This window comes from Ammospiza caudacuta, chromosome 18 (assembly GCF_027887145.1).
Source record: "Ammospiza caudacuta isolate bAmmCau1 chromosome 18, bAmmCau1.pri, whole genome shotgun sequence".
In the NCBI taxonomy this organism is placed as follows: Eukaryota; Metazoa; Chordata; class Aves; order Passeriformes; family Passerellidae; genus Ammospiza; species Ammospiza caudacuta.
Genome location: NC_080610.1, coordinates 15,943,763 through 15,953,135, shown reverse-complemented (window position 1 = coordinate 15,953,135; position 9,373 = coordinate 15,943,763). Strand labels below are relative to the sequence as shown.

The 9,373-nt window shown below is 46.6% G+C and overlaps 1 long non-coding RNA gene across 3 annotated transcripts; it reads right to left on the bottom strand.

The window, feature by feature from the left end:
- Positions 1-4,177: 4,177 nt before the first annotated feature.
- LOC131565778 (uncharacterized) lies at positions 4,178-7,759 on the bottom strand. 3 transcript variants are annotated; one of them, XR_009275473.1, is made up of 5 exons: positions 7,518-7,759; positions 6,830-6,893; positions 6,057-6,132; positions 5,171-5,938; positions 4,178-4,576 (listed from the first exon to the last, which is right to left on the bottom strand). It is a non-coding gene; the product is annotated as an uncharacterized LOC131565778 (long non-coding RNA). The 3 variants fall into 3 exon arrangements; XR_009275472.1 differs by having other exon boundaries at positions 5,171-6,132; XR_009275474.1 differs by having other exon boundaries at positions 4,178-4,487; positions 5,171-6,132.
- Between the last annotated feature and the right edge of the window lie 1,614 nt (positions 7,760-9,373).

Here is a 9,373-nt window from a genome sequence, read left to right as displayed (position 1 = left end):
GGCTCCTTCAGGCTCCAGCTTCATCATGATTCCAAGGCCTTCATTAGGAGTGGCACCTGGGTTAGAGAAAGGCAAAGTTAAATGGCATTCCCCTGAGTGCAGTGGATCACCTTGTGTGCTGTAAGACATGGGAATGCCTCTGCTAGGCTTCTGAGAAGCCTTGTGTGGGGGAGGCCTCAAATAAACAAATAAAGACCCTTTCTCACCCTGCTGCCTGCAAACTCCCTCCCAAGAACTCCTAACTGCTCACCCTCCCTCTCCCAATCACAATCCTCAACTCACCTGAAGCCTCAATCTCAAACATCATCTTGGACCTTGGGCGGATCCCTCTTGTGACATGATCAATCTGCTGAATAAAATGTTGTGCTTGACACAGCTTGGAATTTCAGGGAGTTGCACTCCTCAATTAAAAAAAAACAAAACAAAACAAAAAAAACCCAACAAAACCAATCCCAAAAACAAACAAAGAAAAAAACCAAACAAACAAAACCCACACAAACAATAAATCCCAAAACACCTAACTCCCCACAGAAACAAAAAAACCACAGAAAACATCAAAAAATCCAAAACCCCCACAAAAACCAACTAAAAACCCCAAAATGAAAACCAAAAAAAACCAAAAATTCCACCAAAAGAAATCCATCCAAAAAAACAACCAGAGCAAAACTACAAATTACAAAAGCACCTTACCACTCCTAAACACAAAACCCAAAATCACAAACCTAAATACTCCCTGTATTCCATGCTGTTTTCTTCACAGAATCTTCCAAGCCTCTGTGCTTTAGATGCCCAGAAACACCTGCTGAAAAGATGCTGAGACGGGCTGAAAAAGCCTCTTCACTGAAATGAGGAGAGCTCTTACCCCAGCACATCCCAGAGAGGGAATGAAGCCCCTCAGCCACGGCTGGGGTTAATATACCCCTGATTGTGCCCGCCTCTCGTTCCCATGCCACCCGGGAAAAGGGAGGGGGCGAATCCCACCAAGCCCTCAGAGCAGCTACAGCTGTTTGGCTCCTCTGACTCACGTTCAAGGGCAGTAAAGGGCTTGTTATAGAAGAAAACTTTTCAGAAAAGTAACAGTGCTTTCTTTTTTTGCAACAACTACTTGGAGCAGAAGAACAGAAAACTGGCAAGATATAAAACTTTGTGGTAAGGTTACATAGCTAGATCAATTGGGTAATTGGGTAATTTGCTGTTACCTTACATAATTATTCTGTGTTTACCAAAAGCCATCTAATAAATTCACACCCAAAACTCCAGCAGCCCAGCTGGCCCTACCAAATCTCTATGTTTATGCATACAGTAAACAAAACCAAAATCCCAGTAATACCTATCAGAAGTCTGTGAAAGAAACCTCTTGAAATTGATCCTACCTCAAATACAAAACAACCCATGCAAAGTTAGCTTGACTCAATAAACAATTTACACAGAGCTAATAACACCAAGAAATAAAACAGCACACCATATACCACCAAAGAATATAATAGTGAAGAAAAAAGAAACCACTTTTTTTTTTTTTTTAAAGCTTTTGCCAGGACTCCAACAACAACTTCTTCTCCTTCTGAAATGTCCCTTCTCCTTCCCAAATTCCTTACAACTTCTGAGTTTACATCCAAGCAAAAAGCAAAATTCGTGCACTTGTGCGTTCGATGCTCCTGCCAGATTCTCTGTTTCCCTCCACATCTTCTTACACTTTCAGTCTTCACTCTGTCCTGCCGTGATGAGTTTGACGGACGAATTGGTAAACGTTAAGAGAGGATTTCCCTGCCTCCCTCCCCAGAGCTGGTTTCCTTAGTGCATTTCACTCAATCCCAGGCCGGCAACGATGCACGCTCACCTCAAGCGTGCAAGGCTCACAGCTGCTCGGCTAAACTCGGCTCTAATCGGCTAAACTCGGCCATTGTCATCTGCATTCGGCTGGACTCGACCCTTCGGCACGGCTCGGCTCGCTTCGGCCGAACTCGGAGCCGCTCTCTGCGCTCGGCGCGCCTCGGCTCGCTTCGGCCGAACTCGGAGCCGCTCTCTGCGCCCGGCGCGGCTCGGCTCGCTTCGGCCGAACTCGGAGCCGCTCTCTGCGCTCGGCGCGCCTCGGCGCTCTTCGGCCGAACTCGGAGCCGCTCTGTGCGCCCGGCGCGGCTCCGAGTTCGGCCGAACTCGGAGCCGATCAGTGCGCCCGGCGCGGCTCGGCTCTCTTCGGCCGAACTCGGAGCCGATCTCTGCGCCCGGCGCGGCTCGGCTCGCTTAGGCCGAACTCGGAGCCGCTCTCTGCGCTCGGCGCGGCTCGGCTCGCTTCGGCCGAACTCGGAGCCGCTCTCTGCGCTCGGCGCGGCTCGGCTCGCTTCGGCCGAACTCGGAGCCGATCAGTGCGCCCGGCGCGGCTCGGCTCGCTTCGGCCGAACTCGGAGCCGCTCTCTGCGCCCGGCGCGGCTCGGCTCGCTTCGGCCGAACTCGGAGCCACTCTCTGCGCGGCCCGGCTCGCCTCGGCCGAACTCGGAGCCGATCAGTGCGCTCGGCGCGCCTCGGCTCTCTTCGGCCGAACTCGGAGCCGCTCTCTGCCCTCGGCGCGGCTCGGCTCACTTCGGCCCAACTCGGAGCCGCTCTCTCCGCGTTCGGCTGAGCTCGCCTCGGCTCGGCTCCCTGACGGCGGGCAAGCGGCGCCGCCTCACGTTAAACTCGCCCGGCTCGGGGCTCTCCTGCTGCCGCGTCCCGCGGGCGGCCCGGCCATCGCACGGACACGATCGGGAGCGCGGCGTGGCACAGGAGCTCATTGGGCAGTGACCGCACTCGCGCTAATTAGCGCGCACGAGAGCAGCGGGCTCGGTTCGGCTGAGCTCGGCTCCGTTCAGGCAGCCTCGCAAGCCTGGCCTCGGTTCGCTCGAGGCCGTCAGGTTCCGCGGTCTCGCCTTGGTTCGGCCGAAGGAGGCGTCGTTCGCTCGTGTTTTTACAAATATCTTTCTATATTGACTGTATATTTCTATATTTAATTTTATACTTCTATAATACTTCCATTATTCCAAATAAAAACCCCGTCTCTAACCAAATAAATAAAAAAACCCTTCTTTTAAAGGATACTGAAATATTTTTTATTTATACTTTGTATAATTATACATTCATATTTTAATTTATCGTTTCTTTGGATGTATTACATTAATAATGATATATTATATATATAAAATTTTAAAATAGATTTAAATCATTATTTAAATTATGTATAATATCTACTGCTACAACTAATTTTTTCTGATATTTTAAATTTTTATATTTATCTGTATGTATTTATTATATATTTCTAAACTTAGATTTCTACCTTTATATTATTTGCATTTATAATTTTTACAATCAAAACACTGCCTATTGACCAATAAAGAAAACCCGCTTTATTTAAGTATTTTAAAAATATTTTCATGTTTATAATTTTCATATTTATATTTATAATTTGTTCAATATTACATGAGAACACACCTGCTCCTGCACCGCAGTGGGGCCCCCTCTCCTGGGGACCTTGGGGTGCCCCAACGGCATCAGAGCCCCGAGTCTTCACCCCCTTCTCCTCTATTTAGAAACTACACTGGAACTTTTTTCTGGAAATAAAGACATTACCTAAATCCTCTCCCCGTGTCCTAGACAGATGGATATTCAGTTATTAGTTGGCTGGGCAGCAGTTTCTTAAATAGAATGATAAACAAGATGTGAACATTTCAGCTACAAGCAAATAGGCAAATCTGAACAAGGTACTGGTGGGCGACCACTGAAGTTATTTTGAAGGAATTTTTTAAACAATAACATATTGATACCACAAAAATAAAGCAAAAAGCTAACTACTGGCTAAGAAAAAATTAACTTTTGACAGCAACAACATTCCAACCACACAGGCTTTTTCCCGATGTCATACCTTATAACTACCTCTCTTGGGAATTCTCATCATGTATCCCAAAAGGAATAAATACCTCAGAGCGTCCTAAAGCAAAAAGTAGCACACATGAGCTCCTCACACTCCCGGGAGGCCTGCACAGCGTGCACTGAGTCTGCAACAAATTCTGCTCAGTGAGAGTCTGCAAACAAAGGTTCAATTGATGAATTGAACTGATTGTAAAGGGAGGTTTTCTAAGCACAGAAGCACAACAAAGAACAAGCAAAAACAATTCTTAAAAAAAACCTGCAAGTTTTATTTAGCATATATGCGACTGATTTCCACCCTGTGGCTTCTCACTTTGATTCGCGTCTGTAGGTTCAGGAAGATGACAATGCACACTCTGCCCTCCCTGAGCCCCCCACAGCAGCTGAGCGCTGCTCCGTGCGCTCAGATCGTCAGGAACTGGATTGCCCGCATGGACTGGAACTGCTCTGCTGCAGATTCAGGAGAGAGAGGCTGGCTGAGGCGTCGTCCCAATTCCATTTCTGTGTGACGAGAAGCGGTTTGTTCCCAACGGGTGCAACAATCCCCAGCTCGCTTCCACGGTGAGTACCGATGGCACACAAATGGCAGCCTGAGGAAATCGTGTTCTGGGCTCTAAGTGGTCGGGACAGGGTCTGATTTTTTGTTTTGCATCTGTATGATGATTAGTACGACAGGGCCCTGATCGATGACATGGCAGCACAGAATTAAAAACTCCTCAATAGGATTACATCGACTTCTAGGAAAAGACAAAAGCCTAGGACCCTTCTGAAATCTATTTTTAATGCGAAGCACACGGATTGTCACTATGCTGTGCCTTCCAGCTTTTCAAAGCAGCTTACCTCTGAAGACCAGAAAACATTTATTTCTACAGAAACAACGGGCAACCCCCAGGCTAATCTCAGCGCTACTGTTTAATAGGGGATCTGCCAGCGTGCCAGTCCAGCTTCAAGTGTGCTTTATTTCAGTCTAACATCCCCTCAAAATTCTTCTCACATCTCCCAACCCTGACATCTTATTTTTCCCTAAAGCTTCTCATCATTAGCAATTTCCAAGTAACATGGTATTTTTACAACATTCAAAAATGTCATGCTGGACTGTGCTAGAGAGTAATTTGCAAATATAAGCTTAGCAAAGTTTGAATTGACTTGTCCAGAGAAAAAACCTACAAGTGAACACCTACACCTGCCTACAAAGAGCTAACAAGCCCCTGGCAGCTGCCAGCATCAAAGCACAGCGGATGTTTCTAATACAGGGTAAGGATAACAATATCACCTTTTGTTCTCTCCAGCTTGTTTTCCCTGCAGTCATATTTTGCTTCTTATGATTTTTTTAGTCTCTGCATCTTCTTGGACAGCACCGAGCCCGACGACAAGGATACGAGAGTCTTTCCCTGCCGTAGGGAGAGAACCAGGAAAACAGTTAAAATAAGAACAGGGTAGTTTGAAATTCATACTTCCAATGAGAAGCAGCGCCTAACAAACAGAACAAAAGTAAACAAAGCATGGTACCTCCCTGGGGACAGAAGACTTACAAACTCTCCAGGATTTACAATTCTAGCGACCAACCCCTTCAGGACGGCAGCCAAGTGTCCCATGAGGTGGTGCTGCACCAAAGAACCATCTGAGAGGTTCCAAAGAGTGAAACGCACAATATTTTGCAAAGCCGTAAAATCTTGCAAAATAACAAAAATACAATAGATGTAAACTACAGGGTAAGAGTACAAGTGTTCACTTTAAGAGCTGGAACCATCCAGGTGAGCACCTGATAACTGGATCCTCACCAGAGTTTGAACCCTTCAGGACACAGAAGGGTTTTCCCCAGAAATTTCACAGACTGAGTTTTGATACAAGTATACTTGCCAGACCCTCAGAAACATCACCCATTCTCCAGGTGTCTGGAGAGAACTGCAAATGGCTCTCACGTAGTTTGAGCTAGCTCTGTAAGGTCTCAGGGTGAATTTCACCAGATGCAACCAAACTGGGCAACTCCCAGTGGGACAGAAGGAACCCAAAGCTTGGGCTCGCAGAGCTGCAGCAAATACTGAGGAAACAAACATAACAGCGTAAAAAATAATAAACCATCCTTTTTTTTTTCTCTTGCTTTTGTTTTTTTCTTATTCAGATCAGCATAGCAATTAAAGAGAAGGTGAAAAACTCACCATTACTGAACATTTCATCATCTGTAGGCTGAGCATCCTTAGCACAGAGGACTCCAAAGTTAAAATTCACCGATCCCTGGGAAATAAAACCAAATATTGTATGATAAACAATCAAACAGCAGACGTAAAAATTTGTTTCCTCTAAGGACTTTCGGGTACGTATGTACCTTTGCATACATCCAACACATTGGAACATACACTTTATACCATCTCCTAATAAGTAAAAATTTACCTTTAAACTTTGATAGTACAGCATAAAATTATGAACTTAAATTGGTGATCTGTTATTATTAAGTTGGTGCCTAAAGTTATTTCTGCTGTCAGGTTCAAAAAAACATTAATTTTTTTTACTGGAATGAGCAATTGATTTCAAAGTCATCACAAGCCCACCAAAACACAAAGCAGTATTCACTGGATGGGTCTGTGAGCTAGAAGTAGTTAGGCTTGTACTTCCCTCTTGCTATTCCAGAACCAATAAATCCTGTCAACAAAACCAGGATCTATAGCCCACTGCTGTGAAAGATTCTACGAGGATGATGGTTTGATTTGTGTTTAGAAGTTTTGATTTGAAATGGCCAGTTCAATGGATAAAGACAGTTTAAGTAGTATTACATTGCTATTATTATTATTTCTATTATTATTTTTACTATTACTACTGCTATTGTTATCATCTGCTACTGGAAGAAACAAACCAGTAGTACCTATACTTAATTACTTTTATTTCCAGGAAATAATAAAGAAAAAGAACCAAACCAAAAAAAGTCACTTCCTACCTTTTATATCAAGGGATGAAAAATTTCTCTTGGGCTCTTCTCCAATTTATCAAGACTCATAGCACTGAAAGGCAAACAAAACAGTGCTTTATAGAAGGGCAAGTGCACATTTCAAGGCTGAACCACCAACTGATTGCAGTGACAGCAGTTACAACATGAATCGTTCCCAGAGCCTCTGTTAAATGGAATGTTCTGTGGAACTGCCGTTTCTTTCCCAAAACACTAACTTCCAACACTTCCTAATAATATTTTGTATTTTAAAACAAAAGAAGTTAGTGAGACTCTGTGCGGAGGTCAGGTTTAAATTTATTTCCTTCTAAAGCACAGAGCTCTGTTCCATCACCCTTCACTTCGGCTCTACACTGAATCGTGGTGAGCATTTGAGGAGTGCTCCATAATCAATTCTATTTCTCTCTTTTTCTAGCTCTCTCTATTCCTAAATCATTCCAGACAAGTCAAATGAAAAATGAAAAAAACAAGTTCAGCATCAAAGTCACACTTTTTCCCGTTGTCTGGTCAAGAACAGGCTCTAAATCCACTTACTGCTGCCTTCAACGATTCAGACTTGCAAAAGCATTCTTACATATTTTACAGGTTTATCATAAAACCCACAGAACGCAAGCTCTGAATTACAGGAAAAGGTACACAGGCAAATATCTAAAGGGATCACTTATTAGTAAATACATACCTTGGTAGAGATCGCACTGAGAACCTTTCTGAGGGACTCTAAGGGACGCATGTTTTCTGAGCACCCTATAAACAAGAAAAGCTAGGATATAGTACAGGACATCCCCACTTTTTCTACATATTCAAATAGTATTTTTAATAAAAACAATTCAGTTAAAAAAGAAGGAAGAAAACCAAGCTAATTTTACTCAGCTGTATTTACTGCCGATTTAGAGAACAATGCCGGGCAGCGTCGGCCGTTGCGGCACACGTCGCGCCGGCAGCAGGGCCTGCCGGGAGTTGGAGTCTCGGGCTGGTAGCCACTCATGTGCCGCGATAGCCGTTGCGTCACACGCCGCGCCGGCAGCAGGGCCTGCCGGGAGTTGGAGTCTCGGGCTGACAGCCACGGCTCCGTCCCCCGCCACCGGGAGCTGCAGTCCCTCCCGGGCATCAAACGGGTCCTTCGCCCCAGGGCGGGGAAGGACCTGAGGCAGGACCGCTCCTCCCGAATGCCCTCTCTTTTCCCCTCCAACTCTTTTTCTTTTTTTAACGCTGTTTTTCACCCCTTTCCCTTCCCTTCCCTTCTGCTCTCCTGCTTTCTTTCCTTTCCTTTTTTTCCCCTTCCCTTTCCCTTTCTTTTTCTTGTATTTGTAATCTTGGTTTTCCTTCCTAGCTTTAGAATCAAAAAGCAGCAGTAGTAACTTTCAGGCTACCTGGGAGTAAAAAAAACCCCAAAACTATAATGATTGAAAGAAAACTATTTATTCCCTGGGAGCCTGAAATTTTCTACTGCTGCACATGACACAGAGCTTTTTATTCCTTCTTATATACAGTTGATATTTTATACTCGCTTTATACACCGCCCCCTGCCGTCTGCACCGGCGCTCTGCAGGCAGAGTGCTGCGGCGTCGTTCGGTTCTGTTTAAATAAACTCGGCTAAATTAGGCTTGGTTCGGCTTAGGTCTAAAATCGTTTCGGTTCGGCTTTTCGTCTAAATTCGGCTTTTCCGGCTCTTCGGCTGAACTCGGCCCGGTTGGGCTAAAGTCGGTCATATTCGGCTCTTTGTCTAAATGCGGCCAATGTCGGCTACAGTCGGCTATCGGTTACACTCGGCTATCATCGGCTCTTCGTCTCAAGTCGGCTGTGTTCGGCTACACTCGGCTCTTCGTCTCAAGTCGGCTGTGTTCGGCCACACTCGGCTCTTCGTCTCAAGTCGGCTGTGTTCGGCCACACTCGGCTCTTCGTCTCAAGTCGGCTGTGTTCGGCCACACTCGGCTCTTCGGGGAAACTCGGCTGTTTTCGGCTACACTCGGCTCTTCGGGGAAACTCGGCTGTTTTCGCCCACACTCGGCTCTTCGGCTCTTCGGAACAATTCGGCCCGGCTCGGCTCCCTCAGGGCGGGAAAGCGGCTGTCAGAGGACCCCGGCACAGCGAGGCGTTTCCCCACATGCCTGTCACAAACCCGCCGAAATACGCCCGCCCGCGGCGCCGCTGAGACCACAGCATGTGTCGGGTACACTTGAAACGTCACAGAAAATACCACCGGGGCCGCGCCGGGGTCGGTATTCCATGCAGGCAGTCCACTGACACCCACCCCGGTCCTCCACTTCCCCGCCCTTTTCGCCGCCCTGTTGAGAAGGTCAACCAAAAGTCCGCGACATCCGCGACGCGCCACTCCCAAGGTGGCGGCCTCTCGGCGCAGGGCTGCAGTACCGCGCTCTGTCCACAAGGCGGCAGCACTGCCGCCCGCCCCAGCCGGGGGCGCAGCGCGCCTCGGGGCTGCGGGCAGGCAAGGTGGCAAAAAAGAACAGGGGCGACCCCCGCCGAAAACTGCTCTGAAATAAATGCCAAAAACCTGCCTCTTACCCCACCAGAATC